This window comes from Polypterus senegalus, chromosome 1 (genome assembly GCF_016835505.1).
Source record: "Polypterus senegalus isolate Bchr_013 chromosome 1, ASM1683550v1, whole genome shotgun sequence".
Lineage (NCBI taxonomy): Eukaryota > Metazoa > Chordata > Cladistia > Polypteriformes > Polypteridae > Polypterus > Polypterus senegalus.
The window spans coordinates 14,309,323-14,328,381 of NC_053154.1; positions in this window are offsets into that span (position 1 = coordinate 14,309,323).

A 19,059-nucleotide genomic window follows, 5' to 3' on the forward strand; every position below is an offset into this window, starting at 1 on the left:
TGAATGGCTCTTTCTTGTATAGCTTCAAAATCAGTGGGAAGACAATAAAAACCATTGCAGAAGAATAACACATTTAGATATGAGGAATACCCAGCATAAAACACTAAAGCAAAACTGTGTGCAGTATTGGCATCAATGGTGACACGGGCAGGCAATTCACTGTTCTGTATAATAACAAAGTCCACAGTGAAATGTGCCTTAGATATTAGTTTGTGTACACTTCAGGAATACTGAGCAGCCTGTATCTGTCTGAATCTCAGAACTGAAATTGAAGTACAGCTCAGTTTTATTAACTATCACTACGAGAGAGAAAGCATTGTTTCTATTACTTTTCTTTTTCTTTCATACCCGTTATTGCAGCTGACCAATTAAGTAAACTCATTGCAGTCATTTTTCACTGTAATTATGGCACAATTTCTGTCATTGCACTATGTCTCAATATTTATCTATGCAGAGATTTCACCGGATATTTGAAGGTTGCAAAAGACAATGAATGCAGTGAGTGAATCCTTCTTGTCAAGCTGTTCTATTTGTAAAATAATAAAAATACTGCATTACGATTTAGCAAATGAGACCACTCAAACATTGTGTCTATCTAATGTGTCTACCTATCAAATAATAAAGTTTATAGATCAATCAATATCTATCCATCCATCCATTTACTAACCCGCTGAATCCAAATACAGGGTCACGGGGGTCTGCTGGAGCCAAACCCAGCCAACACAGGGCACAAGGCAGGAACCAATCCTGGGCAGGGTGCCAACCCACCGCAGTCAATCAATATCTTCTTATATAATACACTGTTCGTAATATATGTCCGTTTGTCTGTCCAGGATTTTAAATCACGTGTAGCTCGCAAACCGTTTGACCTACTGACCTGAAATTTGGTACACATATACCACGTGACCTCTACTGTCTGCTTTCAGGATGATGATTTTTATTATCTTTTCATTTTTATTTTATTTTATTGTACAATCAACTCTCTGCAGCAGACAGCAAGGTGGCCGTGCGGCACAAGCATACTGGCGCCGTTCTCATCCCTACCACCTTCACCATCACTTCCCCTACCTCTTCATATCTTGATTCATTCTTGAGGCAGGTTGAAGACTTTAATGGCAGCTTAAGTGAAAAATTAATGAAAATGTACTAAGTTATTGCAACACAAACACTGACTTAATCGGTTTTAACGCGAAAAGACAGCAATGGATGAAGAGAAGAAGTGGGCCGCTATGGTGGAGAAAAGAAGAGCTGCTCAGGAACCAACAAGTGCATCAACCTCTGAGCAAATGAATGCTAAATGTACAGAAAAAGAGGATAAAACTAGGAATGCTGAAGTAAAGCGTATTCACTACACGTTATTGTGCAGTCTGCCGTTACTGGTTTTGATATATTATCTATAGTGCCTTTCACATCTGTCTTATGTGGTTTCTTTCATTTCTGTTATACTGTAATAGGTCACCTACCTATCTATTTATCTACAGTGGATTCAGAAAATATCCCTTACAGATTCTTTGGAAGTTATCCAGACCCCTTACATATTAAATATGCCCTTTTTGTTCATTATACAAGGTATCCATCCAGCCCAAATGCCAACCAATCCACGTTGACTATGGCAACGTACTTAAGGTGACTAAGCGTCCTCTTTTGGCCGGACATGTCCACTTTTTACGTCCTGTCGGGTTTAATAAATTCACGAAAATGTCCAGTTTTTCATAGGGCCATTACGCGTGTACGTAAATTGACTGGCGTTTTGCACACAATACTAGGGTACTACTTTTTTGCGGGACGTAATTACCGGGAGGCTGCCTTGTAGGCAGGTCTGCGTCATGCGCGCAAACACACAGACACAGACAGGGAGCAGTGCAGACAGGGATCAGAGCAGAGAGCGGAGAAGTATAGCAGGGAAAATGCCGAAGCGTAAGTGCAGCTTCACCGATGAACTGCAAAGAAAATTTCCCACATACCGTCCCGGTCGGGACAAGTGGGAGGAGGAGTGCACCGTGTGCAAAGCCGGTACATATGCCTCGGTATTCAATAAAGGTGCTGGGGATCTGAAAGCCCACATGGACACCGAGAAACATAAAAAAGCTGTGTGAGGTGAGAGTTCATCTGCAAAGTTGACAGAGTTTTTTGTCAGACCAGGAAAAACAGAGGATGATGTAAATGCAGCAGAAGGTACAATGGCTTTTAATAAAGTGAAACATCACAACAGCTACAGGTCCATGGATTGCACCAGTACTTTGCTTAAAAAGGCATTTCCTGACTCTGACATTGCAAAAAAAGTTTAGTAGTGCTCACACCAAGACTGAAGCCATCGTCAATGGTGCTATAGCCCCCCACTCTGTTGAAATCACTCATGAAGCACTCAAAGAAATCCAGTACCGTGGTGTTTCCACAGATGGGAGTAACCACGGAGCAGTGAAAATATTCCCAGTCATAATCCAGTATTCTGACTGGAAGAAGGGTGGCGTGCAAACAAAATTGATTGAAGTTAAAGACACACCCAATGAGACAGTAGAAACCATTGCAAAATATCTCACAGAAACCCTGGCAAAAAACAATCTGTCGGAAAAATGCATTGCATTTACTGGAGACAATTGCAACACAAATTTTGGAGGAATCCGACGTGATGAAGCTGGAAAGAATGTGTTTGCAAATTTGAAGAGTTTGCTGCAAAACAAGACTCTGATCGGTGTGGGTTGCCCAGCACACATATTGAATAATTGTGCACACCATGGGGCAGGCACAATAGAAACTGACATTGAGAATATCATATTCAAAATCTACCAGTACTTTCACATTTACACTGTGAGCACTGAGAGCCTGAAGGAGTATTGTGATTTTGTTGAGATTGATTACAGAAGGATGCTCTCTCACAGCAAGACAAGGTGGCTGTCATTGTTCCCAAGCATTGAGAGGATGTTACAGATGTTTTCAGCTTTAAACACATATTTTCTGTCTCAGCAAAAGCCACCCATAGCACTCAAGAGTTTTTTTGAAAATGATTTTGCTGAAATCTACCTTTGGCACATGCACACACTCATGTCTGTGTTCCACACCCACATTCAAGAAATGGAACAGGAGAACATGTCCATTATGGAAGTGAAGAAGATATTAAACAATATACATACCATTCTTCTTCAAAGTAAGAGCAACTACATCATGTCCCTTAAAGTTAAGAGACTAATGGCACAGAAGCGCAAAGATGGACTTGACAAAGGCTGTGACCAGTTCTGTGCAGATGTGCATGGCATGTACAGTGCATGTCTGGAGTAGCTGGAGAAGTGGATGACTCCCATGGAAGAGTTCTCAACATTCATGTGGATGGATCTGAGTGAGCGACCAAACTGAAATGATGTGGAGGCATGCATCAGTTACCTTGAAGAGAAGGGGGTGGCAGTTGATGATGTTAAGTGTTTTGACCAGGTCACCAATCTGAGGAAATTCACAGAAACGTGCAACCATGATGAGGAGTTCAGTGGCCTGCAGGTACACCAGAAGTGGACCAAATATTTTGAAAAGGCAAGAAGCATTGCATGTTACTCAGAGCTACTGACAATTGTACAGTTTGTCTGTGCACTTCCCTCTCACAATGCAAATGTTGAGAGGGTTTTTTCACTAATGCAAAGCCAGTGGACCAAGGAGAGGAACCAACTCTCCGTAGAGTCACTAAAGGGGATTCTACTAGTTCAGTACAACTTCAAAGACATGTCTTACAAAGACTTTCATGCTTATTTGTTAAGCTATCGAAAACTGCTAGGAAAGATCAGCTCTACAACAAAATATGGATAGGCTGACAAGGAGGATGAAGAAGAGAAGCAGGATGAAGAAGAAAACTAAAGATGAAAAGTCTAGATTCTTTTTGTTTAAGTTTTTTTTGTCTTGTGAGACTCTTCTGTTATTTATTTTATTACATTTAAGAGATATACTGTTGAAACTGGAACAGAATAGTTCATATTTAGAACAATATTTAATTATTTATTTGAAGAGTCTAAGAGAGCTATTATTTTGTTATACGTTTTTACAGATTTCATTTTATTTTATTACAGAGGTTAATTCTGCACCATTGAAGTATAATAAATAATGTTCATCAACCACCAAGAAGCTTGTCTGAATTCGTCTGGAGGCCGTGCCGATCGTCCTCTTTTTTAGAAATCAAAATATGGTCACCCTAAACATACTGTCACGCATGTGCATCTGAGGATCACCTTCTGGACTCGGAAAAGGTATGCAATAACCCACAAGGATAAGAGGGGGGAACGCCAACATCAATTATATTATCTATTTTTTCCTCCATAAATCTAAGAAGCTGCCACAGGAGGGCACTCCAGTCAACCCTCCGCCTAATTAAGACACGCCTCTTCAGGTCAGGATAGTACAAATCTGAGAGCTTCTGGAAGACAGCGCCTCGGTCAGAGGAACTATACTCAGCAAAAAAAGAAACGTCCCTTTTTCAGGACTGTGTATTTCAACAATAATGTTTTAAAAATCCAAATAACTTTACCGATCTTCATTGTAAAGGGTTTAAACAATGTTTTCCATGCATGTTCAATTAACCATAATCAATTAATTAACATGCACCTGTGGAATGGTCGTTAAGACCTTAACAGCTTACAGAAAGTAGGCATTTAAGGTCACAGTTCTAAAAACGCAGGACACTAAAGAGACTTGTCTACCGACTGTGAAAGATGCCCAGGGTCCCTGCTCATCTGCGTGAATGTGCATTAGGCATGCTGCAGGGAGGCATGAGGACTGCTGATGTGGCTAGGCAATAAATTGCCATGTCCGCACTGTGAGACGCCTAAGACAGCGCTACAGGGAGACAGGAAGGACAGCTGATCATTCTTGCAGTGGAAGACCACGTGTAACAACACCTGCACAGGATCGGTACATCCGAATATCACACCTGCGTGACAGGTACAGGATGGCCACAACAACTGCCCGAGTCACACCAGGAACACACAATCTCTCCATCAGTGCTCAGACTGTCCGCAATAGGCTGAGAGAGGCTGGACTGAGGGCTTGTAGGCCTGTTGTAAGGCAGGTCCTTACCAGATATCACCAGCAACAACGCCGCCTATGGGCACAAACCCACCTTCGCTAGACCAGACAGGAGTGGCAAAAAGTGCTCTTCACTGATGAGTCACAGTTTTGTCTCACCAGGGGTGATGGACGGATTCGTGTTTATGGTTGAAGGAATGAGCGTTACACCGAGGCCTGTACCCTGGAGCGGGATCGATTTGGATCGAGGGCTAGGGCCATTCCCCCCAGAAATGTCCAGGAACTTGCAGGTGCCTTGGTGGAAGAGTGGGGTAACATCTCACAGCAAGAACTGACAAATCTGGTCCAGTCCATGAGGAGGAGATGCACTGCAGTACTTCAAGCAGCTGGTGGCCACACCAGATACTGACTGGTACTTTTGATGTTGAGCCTCCCTTCATTCAGGGACACATTGTGAAACATTTTTAGTTTATGTCTTATGGTGTTGACTCTTTTAGTGTTCATACAAATATTAACACATTAAGTTTACTGAAAGTAAAAACAGTTGAAAAGTCTGGGGACGTTTCTTTTTTTGCTGAGTATACATCCCACATAAACAAACTCCCATTCTTAGATCTGCTCAATAGAGCTGGGTGTTTTGAGGAGCTGTTGAGGATTAACAGTCAGATTTTACAGCTGTTTTCTATTGCACCACTCATTTTTGTTCGATTTTCTCCACTAAGGCAGTAAACGGTATGATCCAGTTGGCACCCCAGCTTTTCTTTTCTTCTCCACTTCCATATCTGCATTCCATAATACACTGAAGATGTTTCAGTCTATATGTATTTGTTTTATTTTTTTTGTTTTTCAGGACAAAGTAGGGATGCTCTTTCGGGATGCCTAGCTGATGGGCCATTAGTGACAACACAGACATAAAGACACCACTTGTCATAGTATGTATGGTTATAGTATCCAAAAATACATGGCAGTTCTAGTATTAAAAGTCAACCTAAATGTCATTGCTTCCCTCAGCTTTCAGATTTTATGCCCCACTACCTGTTTAAAGCCATATGTGACTGTATGTTTGAGCAAGAGATATGCAGTTAGATAAAAGATCCTATTTTTCAAGAAAAGCATGCCAACTGCAAAATATAGTGCTGAATATGATGCAGCATTTTGAAAAAAAATAACAGAGGTAATGGGGATCCACTCTTCTAAATCAAGCTTTAGATGAACTATCCCAGTTGGGGTGAAGACAACTTGTCAACTTGTACAAAGTAACAAATGAGCCGCAATCATTAAGTCCAACAGAAACAAAACCCACCATGTCCTTTCACTTAAGTGACATGGCTGCTGTTAACCAAGTTAAGTTTTATTTAAAAGTCCAAGGAGATTATGCTGAAGCCATCCAAGAATACATATCACCTTTCTGTCGATTGACTCTTGAGCTTGGGTTTGTAACTCAATGAGAGCAACATGTAAATTTAATGATTTTTTTTTTCAGTTCGGTTATATTCTTGAACTAGCAAAATACCCGTGCTTTGCAGCGGAGAAGTAGTGTGTTAAAGAAGTTATGAAAAAAAAACATTTTAAAAATAACGTAACATGATTGTCAATGTAATGGTTTTGTGACTGTTATGAGTGTTGCTGTCATCAAGGAGATGATTATCATTATTCCTTTCAATCAGGTTCGTATTTGGAGGACATGTTGTTTTGAAGTTACATTCCGTGTTTGTCAACTGTTGTAAAGATAACAGGTTTCATTCATCGAAGTGTTCACTACGCAATAAGATTGTTAAGCCTTATGATAACGTTCCCGCAAGGGGAATTTAGAGAGACGCACTGGGAGAAGTATAATCTGAACCTCTCTACAGTTTTGTTTATTTTCGGGTTGTAATGTTCATCAAATTTATGTATCATCTGGTCACCAGTGGCGGACCGTGCATTTCACACCTAGACCTTCAGTATTGCTCCGTCTGAATCAACCCGCCCCTCAAAATCTAATTTATGGTTATAAAAACCATCTTAATATGCAGAAATACAGTATAAAGAGCTGCTGCATCGCAGATAGATAACTCCTGTAGCTACAATAAATGCCTTTATTGAATAGACAAACCAGGGGTCAACAAGTTCCTTTCTACTGCAACTACAGCCGCGACACACAAAAAAACATCAATAATAACTCATAAGCTTGCAATATTATTTAGGAAAATCGCAACATTTTACTCACCAAAAATTTGGATTATTTGTAAACAAAATCCATCCTCCTCTCTTTTCTCAAACAGTTCAATTACTATGTCGTATGGATTATCCGTGCGCTTCAGTTCCATCAAAAAGTCCCTTTCTATTGCCATCGAAGCTAATGCTGAAAGTCAAATCTGCCCTGTCGTATTTCTGCCATAAGTTTTAATTCGCTTTAGGGCTGAAAATGTGCGCTCGACAGAAGCAGTGTACATGGGAATGGTCACCGCCAAATATAACAATGTGTACAGCTGCCCCATGCTCTCATTCAGATTTTTCTGATGAAGGAAGTCAAGGAGATCAGTGGGAGAATTTTCTGCAAAATCATCCATGGCATACATTACAGTCAGTTCTGTTTTTAGCCGAGACAGATCAAAAACTGCTGCGTGGCTTTGTGTTAAACTGGAGAAGGCTGCATGCGGGAAATTTTTCTTGTATTCCCGAAACTTCTGGGGATCGAGGAGCATGACAAACAGCAGTTTTTCATGGTCTTGAAATCTGGTCTGTGTCTAGCAAATAATATTGTCCAGAATCCTGCCATGGAGTTGGCAGTAGTGCGTGCGAGGATCTTGCGCTCGGAGCGCCTGTGGTGCGTTCAGTGGCCTCGTAGAGTTCCTCATATCGGCTTCTATCCAATCAATGGGTCTGAATACATTGACATTGCCGTACGCCTGCTAGAGGGCCCTACTGACACCAACTCAAAATCTGATTGGTTGAAGCAACAGTTTAATTGACATTTACTCTGTGTTAGAGGGTCTGCAGAACGGATTGTGAAGGCCCCTCTGCCTGGCAACAAATGACGGCTGAAATGTGATAGGTTAAATGCTTTAATACAAAAATACATGTCTGGAAGCAGCACAACCATCGGATTAAACTTGTCCACGGCTTTATTTAATTTTAGCTCCGACCCGGCACTTAAACGTTTCTCTCGCACTTTCGCTGAGGGAGGGTTTCCGCAGTTGCTGCACTTATGAATATGCTAAGCACAGTCCTTCACCCCTGAATATTTACCTTTTATGGGCAGGCACTCAATTATGTAGGAGGCGTGATGATGCGAGATGCAACTCCACCTCACATGGCGACCGAGCTGCAGGCTATGGCCGTATATATATGGATGAAATTAGGTTCTAGTTATGACCGTTATGCATAGAATTTCAAAATGAAACCTGCCTAACTTTTGTAAGTAAACTGTAAGAAATGAGGCTGCCAAATTTCAGCCTTCCACCTACACGGGAAGTTGGAGAATTAGTGATGAGTGAGTGAGTGAGGGTTTGCCTTTTATTAGTATAGATAACAGAGTAATGGGGAATATGGAAGAGAGATGAAAAAGAGAGTGCATGCAGGGTGGAATGGGTGTAGAAGAGAGCTAGGAGTAATTAGTGACAGACGGGTACCAGCAAGAGTGAAAGGGAAGGTCTACATGACATTAGTGAGACCAGCAGTGTTATATGGGCTGGAGACGGTGGCACTGACCAGAAAGCAGGAGACAGAGCTGGAGGTGGCAGAGTTAAAGATGCTAAGATTTGCATTGGGTGTGACGAGGATGGACAGGATTAGAAATTAGTACATTAAAGTGTCGGCTCAGGTTGGAGAAGAAGGTTATATTCGTGCATTAAAGCGCACATATTTATTTGATATTTGGACTAAAGTCTTCACACATTATACGCTTCATTTCATTGTTGGTATAACATGGAAAACGTTTCTGTTTCAGGTATGTGTTCAGCATTTCTTGCCTCGCATTTCCATTCATCCTACACTTACACAGATCGTTGTAGACACGGAACACACATGAAATGAATGTATTCCAAATAATGATATTTTATTTACCCTCCAGCCACCTCACTGCCACAAAAGGAGACTCTGCGAATTTTGGGACTTACATTAGCTCTATTTGGGGTGATGGGAATGCAAGCTGCTTGTGCTGATCGACACATTTGCAAAACAAAAGACACTAACAGAGAGGAACTTAAGGTGACCTGGGGTTATGAGTTGTTTTGTAGGCATCAGGGATTCTAGTGCTAAAAAAGACTTGTGAGGCCTCATCCGGAGTACTGCGTGCAGTTTTGGTCTCTGGATTACAAAAAAGACATAGCAGCCCTTGAAAAAGTCCAGAGAAGCCCAACTAGGCTAATTCCAAGGCTGCAGGGGATGAGTTATGAGGAAATGTCAAAGGATTTAGGAGTCATAGTGCACTCAACACTATTGACTGCCAGATAGTGTTCAGAAGCCATTATGAAGGCTAACAGACTGTCAGGTTATATAGCGCCTTGATGTGTGGAGTACAAGTCACAGGAGGTTCTGCTCAAGCTTTATAACACACTGGTGAGGCCTCATCTGGAGTACTGGCTGCAGTTTGAGTCTCCAGTCTACATAAAGGACATAGCCACGCTACAAAAGGTCCAGAGAAGAGCAACTTGGCTGATTCAGGGCTACAGGGGAAGAGTTATAAGGAAAGTTTAAGGTTTTAGTTTAAGTAAAAGGAGATTAAGAGGAGACTTAGTGTTAAAAATTATGGTATGGTGGCTCAAGACTATGACACAGTTGGAAACTTGTTAACCACAAACACATGGAATAAGTGAACACGCAGTGTGGTAGACAGTAAGACTTTAGGGACTTTCAAAACTCGACTTGATGTTATTTTAGAAGAATTAAGTGGATAGGACTAGCGAGCTTTGTTGGGCTCAACAAAGACTTGTTCTTGTCCAAATTGCTCTAATGTTGTTATGTTCTATTGCTGTCAGGGAGAAACAAGTGCTAAAGAAGATGGACATTTGAGGTTTGGAAAAAGATCTTGGTATGATGAATCCTGCTAAATGCAGATTCACTCTGATGGGAGATGTCAACAGTGTTAACTGGTCGGGGTGGTGTTAACATTGTCATACACGTCAGTATAGTGCGCCTCTTAAGGGGATTTCATTTGCTCGGCAGATGCTTTTATCCACAGTAACTTACAAAAGAGGTCAACATAATCCAGTAGCATTACACTAGGGCCTGTTTGTTCAGCAAGTTGATTGCCTCAAGTAAAAAGATGTAATAACTAACAAGTTTACAGTCATAGCTTACAATCATGAAAGCAAATAGACTTATTCTAAAAACAAATAAAATATCACAGAGCAAAGTTTTTCTTGTTCTATCAATTAGACAGATATTCATTAACAATGTATTAACATACATTGAGGGAGTCAGCAATACAGATGGAGGTGGGCCACTTGTTCCACCAACTAGGAACTACAAAGAAGAAAAGTCTGGATTGAAACTTGATACCATACAGTGGTGGCATCACCAGACATAACCAGGCCTGAGTGGGTGAGAAGGTGCTACCAGTGTCTCCATATACACAGGTTCTGATGCACTGACTACTCTGTACTTGGTTTGTCTGCCCACAAGACATTTTCCAGAATTCTGCAGGCTCTTTGAAGTTCTTTTTCACAAACTGTAATGTGCCAATCCTGTTTTTGTGGTCGCAGTGTGTCCTCTGTATTTCTGTTCATGAAGTCTTCTGCTGATTGTCGTCTCTGACACATCCACATCGGCCCCCTGTAGACTGTCACTGGTCTGTTAGACTGGCGTTTGGGGCTTTTACAGTACTTGACCGTAGTGAGGACTCTTCTGTTGTAATCAGTGGTGGTCTTCCTTGGTCTACCAGTCCCTTTGTGGTTACTGAGCTCACCATTGTTTTTATTTCTTCTTCATGATATTCCAGACAGTTGATTTAGATTAGTGGTCTCAAACTCCACAGTGGCTGCAGGTTTTCATTCTAACCCCTTTTCTTCATTTGTGACCAGTTTTTGCTGCTAATTAACTCCTTTTCCTTTCATTTTAATTGACTATTTTTTTTATTATTTGTTCCCCTGAATTTCCTCATCATTCCTCTCAATTGCTTCGTTTCTTTCCTTAAATGGCACCCAAAAAGAACTGGAATGTGAAGTGAGCTGATAGAAGGCCAGCTAAGTCAGGGCCTCAAACTCCAACCAATTTCACTCCAATCAGTTGCTTAATTAGGCGCCAAGTTTTGTTATTTAAACTCGTTTTTTAATTTCCATGGCTTGTTGCTGCTCTCATTGTGCAATAGCACACATTTCCGTAATTGTTGATTTTCTCTTTTCTAAGAGCACTGATAAAACGTTTTGTGGACCTGAGCAGACCAACATTCCTGAGACCTTCACCTTTCTTTATTTTCAGATATTGTATGATGGACAAAGTTTGCTGGTCGTGTTTTGGCTCATTTTGTATCTCATTATTGATTGACTGCTAATTAAGGAAAAAGAAACAATTAAGGGGTTTGAGTCTCCAGGAGAAAGTCAATTAAAATGAATTCAAAAGAAGTTAATTAGCAGCAAAAACAGGTCACTAATTAAGAAAAGGATTAGAATGAAAACCTGCAGCCACTGCAGCCCTCCAGGACTGGAGTTTGAGACCACTGATTTAAATCATTCTAATGTTTTACCAATGTCTTCAATTGGTTTATTCTTGTTTTTCCACCTATCATTTTCACAGTTCTTGTCCTCATATTGAACATTGGCAGCTACTGATTCCAAAGGGTAGAATCAAGCCGAGGTGTCTTATGAAGCAATGAAAACCACCCGAGGAATCACAAACATCCCTGACGCCAATCGTCCCAAACATTATGGTGTCCTGAAATGGGGGGACCGTGTAGAAAAGGTGTTGTTATTTCTATATGGTGGGAGCTGAAATGTATGCAAATCCCCATAAATGAAAGTCTGTACGTCTGAATTGTTTGATATGTAATTTTAAATTGTGGGACAGAGAGGGAAATCAAGGAAAAGTGTCTTTGTCGCAAACATTATGGATGGCACTATAATTCTTTAATTAAATTATAAAAATAAAAATAATTTCAATCAGTCAGTAGAAGTGAGTTTTTGATTCATTTTGTTGCTAGGAAGTTTTGGGAACAATGTAATGGGAGGAAACGTTCATCTTAAGTTTACTTCATCAAGTTTGCGGATTCCTAAATGCAAAAGGTGACCCAAAAATTCATGGAAACGTTCAAAAAAACTTTAATATACAATTTACAGTAATTTCATTTAAGCCACTATCCCCTTCAGATACAATTCACTTGTTCCATTCCAAAAAAACTTTATCGCAATCATCTTCAATCCCTTTAATTACAAATCGCTTTTTACTGAAACTGCAAAGGTTCAGAGCCTTCAATCTCCTTCGGTCTCTCCTCATACCTCTTAATCTCGGAAACAGCCTAGTCGCAAATCTCTCAAAGAAGCTAGAGAAGCTAGCAAAATAAAGTGAATATGATAAGGAGAAAAGACGCAGACAAAATTCAAAATGAAATTGGTTTAAAACCAGGAGACAAAATCAGACTTGAAAAATACAGGAAGAGGTAGCAGTCAGTACCAAAAGATCAAAGAAAAAGTGCGTGAGGCAAAAAAGTACGAGGTGGGAATCCCAAAATTTCATGAAACTAATCAATAGCACAGGAATAGGGTGTAGTTACTAAATATGGCACAAGGTGACATCTGGTTAATCACTCTTCCGATTGGCATTAGAACATTAGTACAGTGGCTCTCAACCTGAAGAATCAAAAATATGAAAAAAAACAACTGTTGAAACCAAAACAAATTAACTTAAACTACATTCTGATACTAGAACAATAAATATAGAGTTAGATAAATGTTGATAAAAGTTAAGTAGGTATAATAAAATATGCATCTACATTTCTAAAAATGTTAAGGTTGGGCGCGATTAAAACTTTTATGAAAACTCGGGTCGCAAATACTTAAAGGTTAAAAAACGCTACATTAGGACACTCTAGACCAGAACAGGCCATTCAGCCCAACAAAGCTCACCAGTGCTATCCACTTATTTCTTCCAAAAAAACATCAAGTCGAGTTTTGAAAGTCCCTAAAGTTTTGCTGTCTACCACACTACTTGGTAGCTTATTCCAAATGTCTATCATTCTTTGCATAAAAAAATTGTGTGAAATTTACCCTTCACAAGTTTCCAACTGTGTCCCTGTGTTCTTGATGAACTCATTTTACCACCATCTCGATCCATTGTACTCATTCACATCGTAATTTTAAACACTTCAGTCATGTCACCTCTTAATCTTCTTTTGTTTAAACTGTAAAGGCTCAGCTCTTTTAATCTTTCCTCATAACTCATCTCCTGTAGCCCTGAATCAGCCTTGTCGCTCTTCTCTTGACCTTTTCTAGTGCTGCTATGTCCTTTTTGTAGCCTGGAGACCAAAACTGTACACAGGACTCCAGATGAGGCCTCACCAGTGTGTTATAAAGCTTGAGCAGAACCTCCTGTGACTTGTACTGCACACATCAAGGCGCTATATAACCTGACATTCTGTTAGCCTTCTTAATGGCTTCTGAACACTTTCTGGAAGTCGATAGCTTACAGTCCACTATGACTCCTAAATCCTTCTCATAAGGTGTACTCTCGATTTTCCGACCGCCCATTGTGTATTCAAACCTAATATTTTTACTTCCTATGTGTAATTTTTTACATTTACTGACATTAAATTTCATCTGCCACAAATCTGCCCAAGCCTGTCTGCTATCCAAGTCCTTCTGTGAAGATATAACGGATTCCAAATTATCTGCTAATCCACCTATCTTGGTATCATCTGCAAACTTAACCAGCTTGTTACTTATATTGCTATCTAAATCATTTATATTTATTAAAAACTAGCAGAATACCCGCGCTTCACAGCGGAGAAGTAGTGTGTTAAAGAAGTTATGAAAAAGAAAAGGAAAAATTTTAAAAGTAACGTAACATGATTGTTCATGTAATTGTTTTGTCATTGATATGAGTGTTGTTGTCATATCTATATCTATATCTATATCTATATATCTATATATATATATATATATATATATAGCAAAATACCCGCGCTTGGCAGCGGAGAAGTAAAAAGAAAAGGAAACATTTTAATAATAACGTAGCATGATTGACAATGTGATTGTTTTGTCATTGTCATGAGTGTTGCTGGTATACATATATATATGCATTCAGTGTGGAGAAACACTAGAGACAGCATGTGTATTAACTTGTGGATTTTTCTATGAGTATTTGGTGGCAGCGTCACAAAGTCGTAACACTGCGTTAGCTGCGGAGCTCAGCTCAGAGCGAAATGAGGTGAATGGGAGGGGAGATGATGACGTGACTCCCCCACCCGCCTTTAACTGTCAATCCCCACAAACACAGTCTCGAATTTGCATAAGCACAGCCCTTCACCTGCAATTTTAACTTAGTTACAAAGTGATCAAAACTCGCTTATATCCCGCGCCTCTCATTAAATTTGTATCCCGCATTACCCGTGGGCACGACAAACGCCAGCGGCAGCCTGTCTATGAACTTAATTTAAACTTTAGGTTTACATCGTGCTTTGTTTCCAAAGTAGCAGCACTCATGAATATGGTTGTATGTGTCACTTGCTCGCTTCTTATTGTTTTTCTGCCTTCTCAATTGTATAATGCATGTTTTCCTCAGCGCTTTTTGGAGATCTTCCTGGTTTTCTACGCACTGCATTGACAGTCAGTTCACGTGATTACGTGGGAGGCATGATGATGTCACACGAAACTCCGCCCCCGACGGCTTTCAAGCTCAACTCCATTACAGTATATGGAGAAAAATAGCTTCCAATTATGACCATTACGCATAGAATTTCGAAATGAAACCTGCCCAACTTTTGTAAGGAAGCTGTAATGAATGAGCCTGCCAAATTTCAGCCTTCTACCTACACGGGAAGTTGGAAAATTAGTGAGTCAGTCAGTGAGTGAGTGAGTGAGTGAGGGCTTTGCCTTTTATTAGTATAGATAGCAGCAGCCCCAACACTGCCCCCTGCTGGTTACCAGTCTTAACATCGGCCAATTCTAATGAGGTTCCTCACACCATCACCCTCTGCTTCCGGTGTCTCAGCCAATTCTGCACCCATCTACAAACATCACCCTGAACTGCCACTTCTTTTAGTTTGATGCCCAACTTCTCATGTGGCACCTTATCAAATGCTTTAGCAGCACTCCAAGGGGCACGGATACAGGAGATATTTCCAGGAATGGAAGGTGAACTAATATTACCTTTCAAGTGGAGTATTTTGATGGTAACCAAGAGCAAATTGCTGGGTGTTGTATCTATATTTTAAATGATTCCGGGAATTTTTGGGTCTCCTTTCATATGGGCGGAGTGGGGGCTCTGAGGCTAGAAATCTGCACTGACAATTGGAAGTTTGCTTTCTTGAATCCTGTAAATACCAGAAGTGACTCTACTCCATTGGGTCCTTGAGCAAGGCCCTTAACCTGCAATTGGTCTGTCCTGAGCATGAGCAACTTGCAGAGAAAACTCAGGGGACAGTGGCAGGATTGACACTCCAACCATTGTAAAAAAGAAAGAAAGAAAAACTTACACTCTTCCACTCCTTTCAAATGAGTGTGGTGCTGGAGTGTCACCCGTTGTACGGCAGTACTTGGGTCCTAATTTGGGATCCTGAGGTGGTTTGTTGAGTGGTGGGTGCAGCAACGTGCCATATCAGTGTATGCACCCAATCTCTCTCTCATGGAGATACTGTTTAAATGAACATCAAATATTGATATGTCCACATGCATTAAAAACAAAGAAATAAAAAAAGAAAACATTTCAAAGGGGGTACTTACTTTTTCACATAACTGTAATTTGCTTTAATTTTGTCTGTACAGATAGTCTCTGTGTTACCAATATTTCATATTTTAGCTGGAAATTGTAAAAAAAATGGCAAGAAAGAGTTATAAGTTACCCAGGGGATGGGGTGGGTCACCATTTACTGGGACCACTGGTCAAACACCGGAAGAGGTTTGCTGCCATATGAGCACAATTAGCCCCCCGCCAAAGTTCAGTTAGAAGCCCAATTTTGTTTGCCCATAATTTTTAAAGGATGTCGACCAGCTAATTTTATTTTTAATTGATACAATCATGTGTATTATATATTGTGTATACTCTCTAACTGTGATGTGTATTATGAGACATTTTACAGTAGATCTGCCCAGGAAGAGCTGGAATGGAAATGAAGCAAACTGTGAATATTAACAGGGTTTCATGGCAGGACTGCTGTTCTCTCTTAGGTTAAAGCTGCCATTTCTTTTATGGTTCTGATGACCTTACAGAAAAGAAGATAAACTAATGTACTGCAAATAAAAACATATGAAGTGAGACGTAATGTTGCATTTGTTTACCAAGAGGAGTTGTAGATCCACAGGACATCTTTTACATAAGCGAGCACCATCTGTTAGATTAGTGAACCATATTATACTGCACAGCCATCAGCTTATGGTTAACTGTGAAGCTTGTAGCTCTTTAACCTTAAGTCTTCTCACAGCATCCCACCACTTCCTCAGTAACAGAAACAACAGCCCAACAATTACTATTCAACCATCTGTCATTCTTAAAGAGGCCATCCCTGCGCCCTGCTCATTGCCCTCAGAAAGTCACAAAGAATATTTATATTATACACATACTGAATTACCAAACTTACCAGGAAGAACATGCAGAACATTTAGCATATACATTCACTGAATAAATTATTAGGACCACTATACTAATTCTTGGTAAGGTCTCCTTTTATTCTCAGAACAGCCTCATGGATTTCATATACCTCTGGTCTTCATTAGATGACTGCATCACACAATATCTGCAGATATGTCAGCTGTGATCCCTCCTTTTCTACCACATTCCAAAGGGGGAGACCCCCTTCGGCCACATTCATCTAAGCTCACAGTGGACCACCCAAAACCCACAAAACCCCTACTGAAAATGATGTAAAGCTGCTGATAATTTACAATAATTAGGTTTATTGCAAGATGAACATTTTGATGACAATGACAGTGAGTGAGATAGTGACAATGCATTGGATGATGTAGGCTCTGGCACTGATGCAGATTTGTGCCCCCAAAGGCATTTCTTCGACACAAGGTGTCCAACTTGTCCCTACTGTCATGACAGCAGTACACAGACATTCTGCCACCCCACCAACATCAAGCCAAATGTGTCATGTGTAACAAGTGTGGACGGTGCAAAGAAACGCATTAAAGTTCCACGAGGTTCCATCCTTCAAGTTCTCTCATTCAAATGCAGACTTTTAGTCATTTTGCTTGTAAAAATAAATAACAGTTTTTTACATTTTCGACAAAATGTTAACAATAAAACCATCAGTTTCTAATACATTTCTTTTTCATTTTATGAATTTTGATAGAATTTATTGTTTATCATATCTGGTAATAAATGGTCCAGCAGACAATGTGTTAGACTTGGGATTAACCTTGTTCTGATATTCAGTGAGACACCAATTATCCCTGAGGAGCATCTCCTCTTAGTTCCACACTGCAAAGTCGGGTTTTGATCCACTGCTAGTATACGGTACTATTCTGGGTACACGGCAATTGATCCTTTTTGATTTCGATGAGCCAGAAAAATCACAGCCCGAGAACATAAGAAGTTTGACAGGCGACAGAAGACTATTCAGTCCATCAGGCAGAAGCATCCTTAGGGGTGTGCGGGGCCTAGGGCTGACCAATCCCACACGGGGCCGGTAACATCAAACGCTGTTACTGTTTTATTGTATAAACTTGCATGCGAATTTAATAAAAATAATGTCAACATACACCGGGTTTTCTCATTACAGTATTCAGCAAAATTTTTGCAAGATAACACGAGGACATCAAAATATAACAATATAATCTATTAAAAATGTGCAATTCATAATTCATGACAATACAATGATAGTGCAAAATGCAATGCGGTGTCATGCCGAAATTAGCAGGGCCTCTTCTAGAAAACATACTCAAATTGCAAGTATACTCTGCGTCTCGATATGCTCAACTCACGTTGATGGCATGTCAGCTGCTTGTCATGTTTTTTGCATTAATATTCGGACATGTTTATGGCCTACAAATAAAATGTGAGTTTCAGTGTTTTGACAGGAAGTGTGAAATTAACGTAGAGGTATCATCATGAAATCTCTTACCGGTTTCCAGGTTCAGAGATGAAAATCCACTTTTCTTGCCTTCCGATTGGAAAAGTCATTGATGACATATTCGTAATCTAATCTGGATGCAGTGTCTTTTTCTATAGATAAGAGAAGCCAACCCAGTGAATAATGGACTCTACCTATTTTTATAGGGATTATACTGGCGACCCATTTCGGACGATGAAGGTGGACAATGGAATGTATTCAAAGACGTACATGTACAGAAGTTGACCTTGAAGAGGGGTTTTAAAAGAAGTTTCTCATAGAAGAATCTCAAATATATATATATATATAGTGGAGAATATAACTTGACAAATCCGCTTGAACGAGACACGCGGACCTCAAAAGCGAGGCTGCCTTAGGCATGGGGCCTGGCGAAGTCTCCCCACTTGCCACTCTCAAACGCCTGTTTGTTTAGCTAATAACTAAGCTCTTCCAATATCTTATCCAGCTTCTTCTTGAAGGTTGTCAAGGTGTCTGCTTCATCTCCATGTTGCAGTAGATGGAAGCAAAGTCCCACAACTCTTCACATAAAGAAGTGCTTCCTGGCTTCGATCTTAAAGGCACTGCCCCTCGAATGCGTGATTCACCGTTAAGCTTAAAGAATGTTGCTGGATCTCCTGTATCATTGCCTTTGAGGATTTTGAAGACCTGGATGAGGTCCCCACGCAGTCTCCTCTGCTCGAGATTAAACAGGTTTAATTCCCTGAGTCTGCCACAGTATGACATGTTATTAAGTCCCATGATACACTTGGTTGCTCTCCTCTGCATGTCTTCAAGTACTGCTATGTTTTTCTATGACTGTGATGACCAGAACCACACTCAATACTCCAGATGTGGTCTTACTTGTGCATTAT